The sequence below is a fragment of the Canis aureus genome, chromosome 32 (genome assembly GCF_053574225.1).
Source record: "Canis aureus isolate CA01 chromosome 32, VMU_Caureus_v.1.0, whole genome shotgun sequence".
Lineage (NCBI taxonomy): Eukaryota > Metazoa > Chordata > Mammalia > Carnivora > Canidae > Canis > Canis aureus.
The window spans coordinates 8115053-8122696 of record NC_135642.1 but is presented as its reverse complement, the minus strand read 5'-3'; the positions used below and the strand labels follow the sequence as shown (position 1 = coordinate 8122696).

Here is a 7644-nt window from a genome sequence, read left to right as displayed (position 1 = left end):
CACAGTCATGTCTTCTAGGTCAAGAAACAACGCCAAAGGAAAAAATAAAAGGACAATAAAAAGAAGAAGAAAGAATCTTTCTATCTCTCTCTCTCTTACACACACACACACACCAGACAAACTGATAGGATAATTGCAGATTTGCCTTTTTTTTTTTTTTTTTTGCTACAACAGGCAGATTCAAATAGCAATCTCTATAGGTGAAGTAAAATGATACAACAAATACCGTACTGAAACTTTTAAGTAGGCATTTGGGAAACCTGCTGTTTGTATTCATAAGTGTTAGCCAGCAGATGGAAAAATATTACTTTTGTGGGAACAAACGGTCACCACCTAATTTATGACACATACTGTCTCAAAAATATTGCTCCTCTATTTTTTTATAACTGAGGGGACACATCAGAAATTACAGCACAGCAACAAGAGCATTTGCTGTACTTGAACATGTTAGTTTGGGCCTCATCTATGTTGCACCAATGATCAGGCACATCCTTTTGAAGTGCTTGACCCTATAAATCATTTTCATGTACAGGACACCAGAAATGTGATCTATTCTAACATGATGGACTGTGTCCCAAAGTAGACACATCTAATGCATGGCTTGGGTGTGGCAGTAATGTAATAAGATGCCTCCACTGTCATAATGTGCTGATGGTGATGTCATTCAATGAAACTTAAATTTATCATTCTAGCTGGGCTCTTGACATTTACTAGGATTCCATTTCTTTGGGAAAGGTTGTCTAATTCTCCCAAAAAGAAGAAATCTGTCATTAGAGAGTCCAAGTTAGAGTAAATATATACCTTGTAAGATTACTTAGACTTAATATTTTCTCAAGTCTAGAACTTTGGCAGCCTTTGCTAACTTGCAGCATTAAGTGCAAATTTATGTCTACTGTCAAAACACTTAATCCAGCCTTCTGCTATGGTATAAACAAATGTACTTGTCAAGTGTGAGGTAAGAGTCATGGAGTTGGAGGAGAGATGGGCCATGTATTTATGTGTTTGTAAAAATAAATCTCTGTGAGACTGTCATCACTCAAAAACTATAGTTTCCTTGAGGATGAGTTACCCCATCCCTAAGAAAAATGGCTCTTTGATTTAGTTCAACTGAATGTTTCTACAGGTAGCTACCTTAAATATCACACAACTAAGATCATTTACAAATTAGTTCTCCCATTAACTGAATTTTTAGTTATAGATACTAGATAGTTCATGGCTTGATACAATATAGTTCTAAAAAACATAAACATGTCTGTAATTTCTTGAGACAGTAGTGCAGAAGTCTAGATTAAAAAAAAAAACTAGCATGAAAAATCAGCAATTAATGGATCTGCTTCCGATGGCACATTGCTTTCACTAACGTTTAGTGTTGTCCAATATCTACCTCGTAAAAAAATTATTTTAATCGACGAAACATATTTGGTACCTGTCTTTATAAAAATTCCAAATTACATATCAAGTTTTAAAGAAGGTGTAGCTTTCATATTCTTGTTACAACTGTTGCTACTAATCACATGGCAGAATGGGATCTGAAGAACCACCCAAATATCCCCTTGCCTACAGTACATGACTATACTTAACCAGAAAGATGACTGTTCATGCTGTTCTTTAAAACCTCAGAGGAAGCATATAGTCGTTAGATTATCATGGTAACTATGCAATATCTGTGAGTAATACATACAACTGCCTTTTTATGGCTACTGCATTAAGAGTATTTCTGTTCATTCCATTTTAAATTCTATTCGAATGTAAGTGTGAATTCACTGTTAAATAGATACATAACCTACGTAACTCAAAGGAGAATAGAATGTCAAAGAATGAAAATTGTTCTACATGAAAATCTTGTTATATTACTTTGGCAGTATTAAACTGGTATTAATAAAAATGTTCAGGTGTAATTCTCTTTACACAATGAAGTACTTCTGAAAACATCTGCAAAATGAATCCTACTGAAAGCTATTTAAAGGAGTCATATGGTAAATACTTTATAGAATAATCTTTTTCATGAATTCAAGTACATTTTCTCCTAAACCGACCCTCATCTATATCTGTGTTTATTTTAATATTTTAATAGTCAAATTAACTGTCACACCAAACTGTATTCAACCCCCTTCTACTGGGCCAATAGGAAGTTAAAATTTCAGCTTGATATCTTTTATTATAGGGTCATTATCTCAGTCAGTTAATCCATTCAGTCTGCTATAATAAAGATACCATAAGCTAGATGGCTTCAACAACAAACATTTATTTCTCACAGTTCTGGAGGCTGGAAAGTCTACAATCAAAGCACCAGCAGATCCATTGTGTGGTAAGAGCCTGCTTCCCGACTAGGGGACAGCTGCCCTCTTGCTATGTCTTCACATAGCAGCAGGCTAGTTATTTATTTTAAAATAAAATCTTTAAAAAAATAAATAAATATTACAACAAATCTTGTACATATAGTTTCATTTGTGTGTAAATATATTTGTAGAACACATTTTTAGAAGTGGAATTTCAGGACCAAAAGATATGTGTATTTTAAATTTATAACTAATTATCAAATGCCCACTGTAGAAATTATACCAATTTAGACTCATACTAAAACAATGTATGAAAGTGTGTATTTTCCCATATCCTCACCAGCATTAAGATGTATAAAACTTTATATAGTGGTTGTCCATTATATGTTAAAGTATATCTATTATTATGACTTCTATTATTATTAATGAAATTAAGCTTTAAAAAATATTTTTTTAAGATTTTATTTATTCATGAGAGACACAGAGAAAGAGGTAGGGACAGAAGCAGAGGGAGAAGCAGGCTCCCTGTGGAGCCTGATATGGGATTCGATTTCTGGATTCCAGGATCATGACCTGAGCCAAAGGCAGATACTCGACCACTGAACCACCCAGGTGCTCTTTAGATTATCTTTTCAGTAAACTGTTAATTTTCTTTTACCATTGTTCCATTGGGTTTTGGTAACTTTACTAGTAATTTGATAAATTACATATTAAGAATATTAGCTTTTGTTCTATAATATGTATTTACAAATTATTTTTCCCAACTTACTATTTGTTTTTTGAATGTGTTTATGATGTTTTTCCCATGCACATTTAAATGCAAATTTATCAACTCATTTAAATTTCTAAATTTGGGGTTACATTTAAAAAGGCTTTCCTTTCTGAGATTTTTTAAATCCATTTTCTTTTAATAACATAATGCTTTCAACTTATTGTTTAAATCTTTGATCTATTTGAAATGCATTTTGTTGAAAGAAAGAAGATAAGGAGTGAACAATTTTTTAAAATGTTTAACTCAGTGTCCCAACACTTCTCGTTGAATAAGCAATCTTTTCCCCATTGATAGATAGTGTCACACTTACTATATATCTACTATATTTTGAGTCATTTCTGAATATTTGTTCTGTTTTTTTGTGCATATACATTTGAATGCCTAATAGTTTTAATTACTGTAGCATTATAATATGTTCTGAAATCTAACAGAGTATAAATCTCCTCAAATAGGTTATGAATTAACCTATTTGTGCATGTTTATTCTTTCAAAATATCTTTTAATTCAGTTTGTCTAGTTGCCAAGAAACTTTTTGGATGCCATGAAATGTGTAAATTATTTTAGAAACAATTGACACCTATAACAGATTGTGTGTCTATGTGATAATGAAAAATTACTTTCCAGTGAGAGCATTCTCATGTTTACATTACTAGCATATTGTTTCCTTTATATAGATCTTGCATGATTATGGTTTTGATTAATGCCAGGTATTTTACCATATTTTTGCTCTTTTTAAAAATGAAATATGGCACATTCTGGGATTAAAAAAGCTAAAATCTAAGTTTAAATACAGAAATCAACATCAAGACAGAAAAGAAACTACCAATAAATAAAAATTAAATGGTCATCAGACTTTTCATTTGTGACTTTGAGGCTATAAAATGGTGGAATGCCAACTAGAGATTACTGATGCAGAGAAATTAGTCACATATCCACATGGAAGATAATTTTAGACATACAATATATCAGAGAGTCATTGCTCAGCCTATATCAATAATAAATAAACAAATATGACCAAATAACAAATGAGTCAAAAATCAGACTTCATAAGGAGGAAAGATAAAGAGAAGGAACTATGTTGAACAATGAATTTGAAAAGATGGATAGACAGAGATAGATTAGTAGAGACAGATGCTGTAGAGTAACAGGAATATGTTGTATGAGGGTTTGTTTTTTTTTAAGATTTTGTTTATTCATGAGAGACACACAGAGAGAAGCAGAGACAAATGTGGACTCGATCCGTGGAGCCACCCAGGCATCCCTGTTGTACTAGTTTTTAAATGTCTTTTGGAACTGAAGAAACATACAGTGATAAATAAATAAATAAAATTCTAATTCCAGTCTAGAATAAAAAATATGAACCACCTAATTGAAACTTAGAAATTTGGGTAGTGATAAAGAGAGGAAGAAATAATGTTTTAAAACTTGAGTGGAGTGGGGCAAGGGAAGAATGGGAAAAGTAAAATTATCTCAACAGTTTCACTTTTATTGAAGAGTAAGAAATCAAAGGAAATAAAGTATCTTGTTTTAATGTCATGATATCTTGTTTCTAAATAAAGCAGAAAAAATATGTCTGAAAATGAGATGAGAAGAGGATGTAACCATGAATTAGAGAGGAAAATCAGAGAAGAATTTTCAAATTAACCATAGGGAAAATAAAATAAATAGCAACTTAATCAAACCAACAAAAACAAGGAAAAGAAAAGAGAGAAGAAAAGCAGATTAAAAAAATATATAAAGTGGGGATCCCTGGGTGGCTCATCGGTTTAGGGCCTGCCTTCAGCCCGGGGTGTGATCCTGGAGTCCCAGGATCGCATTCCACATAGGCTACCTGCATGGAGACTGCTTCTCCCTCTGCCTGTGTCTCTGCCTCTCTCTTTTTCTGTGTCTCTCATGAATGAATAAATAAAATCTAAAAAAAAAAAAAAAAAAAAAATATATATATATAGTAAGATGAAAGGCATAAAATCAGTGAATTGGTCTTTACACTAAATAGACTAAATCTCCCATTAAAGATAAAAACTGTCAAATTAGGTCTATAAAGAAAATCTAGCTTTATGTAGTTTATAAGTAATACACTGAAAAAGAAAAATTGAAAAGAGATATAAAGCAAATGCAAACCAAAAAAATAAAAATAAGTAGTAATGGCAATATTATTATGAGAGGTGTTGGAGTTTAATAACTTTAATAGTATAACATGCTTTAGTTTCATTCATATTAATATGGAAATGGACTAAATAAAGCTAAGAAGTTTTTATCTTTAGGATGTCTCTCTTAGAACCCAGAGTATGCTAAAGTACCTGATGACATTCCAAGGGGTGGGGGGTATTATATTCAGCACTTCCAAAACTTATTTGGTTACTCTTGGAGCAAAGACTAGTGATCTGCAGATTTGTTGGCACATGAAGGGGCAGGGGTAGGGGCGTGGGAAGGATTCCTGCATGCAGTTTCCTAAGTATAAAACTGCAATATCAGTGGCTGTGGCCACATTGTTTCCAACAATCCCCCAGATCTTTGTAAGGGAATGAGATCACTTTTGATTTTTAAATTTTGCTGTCCCTTTAAGGATTGATGAAAATAACTAAGAAAACTATATAAAGGGCAGCCCGGGTGGCTCAGCAGTTTAGTGCCGCCTTCAGCCCAGGGTGTGATCCTGGAGACCCAGGATCGGGTCCTACATAGGGCTCCCTGCAAGGAGCCTGCTTCTCCCTCTGTCTCTCTCATGAATAAATAAATCTTTAAAAAAAAACTATATAAAGTGTTTAAGTATTCCATATTTGATTTTCTTTTTTTTTTTTCTTTTCTTTTTTTTCTTGCCATAGAAAACTTTTAACTCACCTGGGATGGTGCTGAAGGGAAATACGGGAATGGATGACAGCAAAACACAATTTAAAAATCAATATGGGCATATCCATTCATAAAAGTGGAAGTAATTAGTTAATATCTTAGTGCCAAAGACAGAGAAAGCCAAATCCCCATAATACATGCCACCAACAAAAAATTGAAATATTTTAGTCTGTCTTTTTTTTCCAGTGCTTGGAATGGTAAAGAATAATCTCAGAGTGGCGTTTCTAAGAATTTTGGCTTGGAGGAGCACAAGAGTATGACCAACCAGGCATCAAGAACCCTAAAAATATATATTAAGGTAGACTAAAATAGAAGGAGAAAAAAACCACAAATAAAAAAAAAAAAAGCTCATATAAAATAAGTGTTTATTTCTTAATCACATGAATTTAAGACAGGTGACTTCCTGCCATGTGATGATTCAGGGCCAAGACTCTCTCCTTCTACTTTTAGTCTTCTTGGTCATTTGCATCTAAAAGCAGAAAAGGGAGGAGAACAAGGAGGACGTATATCTGCTTCTTAAAAGCCTTGTCTTAGAAATGGCATAGATCACTTTTCACTTTTTACTCACTAGGACTCAATCAAATGGCTTCACCTAACTGAAAGAGGGATGGAAAATGTACTATAGTTGAGTGATTGGAAAGAAGAAAAAGCATAGATTTTAGCAAGTAGCTAGCAATCTCTGCCACAGAGGACATGGAATCTTCTATCAAGGAAAACATGAAATCTAAGGCAAATAGTACAAAATAATCCCTGGAGGTAGTCAACTGGAGGTGAAAATAGAAGTAACAAGTATAATATCCATGAACAAATAAACCAATAAGAGGAATTCTACTATAAACAATACGTAGAACATCCATATTCAACAGCACACTTGAGGACAGTCACCACGAGCAAGCCCCAAAAATGACTTACGAACTAAAAGAACTGTCTCTATGATGCATTTAGGTCCAATTCTATCTATAATATAGCTCAAGGCTCTGGTGACTATCTGCACAATTAGTTAAGACAGAAGAGAAAAAAGAAAGAAAGAAAGAAAGAAAGAAAGAAAGAAAGAAAGAAAGAAAGAAAGAAAGAAAGAAAGAAAGAAAGAAAAGGAGAAGAGGAAGAAAGGAAGGGAGAGAAAAAGAAAGGGAGAGAAAGAGAGACGGAAAGAAGAAAAGAGGAAGAGGAAAACAGGAAGAAAGGAAGAAAGGAGAGAGAGTAGAAGCAGGGAAGAAAGGAAGGGAATATATAAAGAAAGATGTTTAATGCTCTTAGCCTTGTGTCCACATTTCTAATAAATACATCAACATTAGATATCATATTTCCTTAGCAAAAGATAGTGCAAAAGAGATTAAGGCCAGGATAGCACATGGCCCCTGTCCCCTTCCCCAGCCCACATAAAGCCACTTTGTCTTGGAATCTGTAGTAGCCCAGCCCGATTCTGTTCCTCTCTATATTTTTTATTAACCCTCATGACATTCCTCTCTGTATTTTTTATTCTCAGCATTGTGTAAAATAAAATGAAGGAGAAATTGAAAGAGGAGAGAGAGCTTGATTTCACTGTCTTTAAAACATGGAAGTAAAGTTAAAAGAAGTAGCCAGTTAAAAAGAGCACACACAGCACAAAACTAATTGACTCTAGGGGTAAAATGCTCTATACATGTATTATATTTTTGTCCTATACTCCAGTTTTAACTACATGCACAATATTGTTTGACTAATTGGACATGAATTATTAAATCAGTCAAAGAAATAGTCTAACCC

At 33.4% G+C, this 7644-nt stretch overlaps 1 long non-coding RNA gene across 1 annotated transcript; it reads left to right on the top strand.

Annotated features, from left to right (window-relative positions):
* Nucleotides 1-701: 701 nt before the first annotated feature.
* LOC144303639 (uncharacterized) lies at nucleotides 702-2428 on the top strand. Its single transcript, XR_013370636.1, has 2 exons — nucleotides 702-955; nucleotides 2258-2428. It is a non-coding gene; the product is annotated as an uncharacterized LOC144303639 (long non-coding RNA).
* The last annotated feature ends 5216 nt before the right edge of the window (nucleotides 2429-7644 follow it).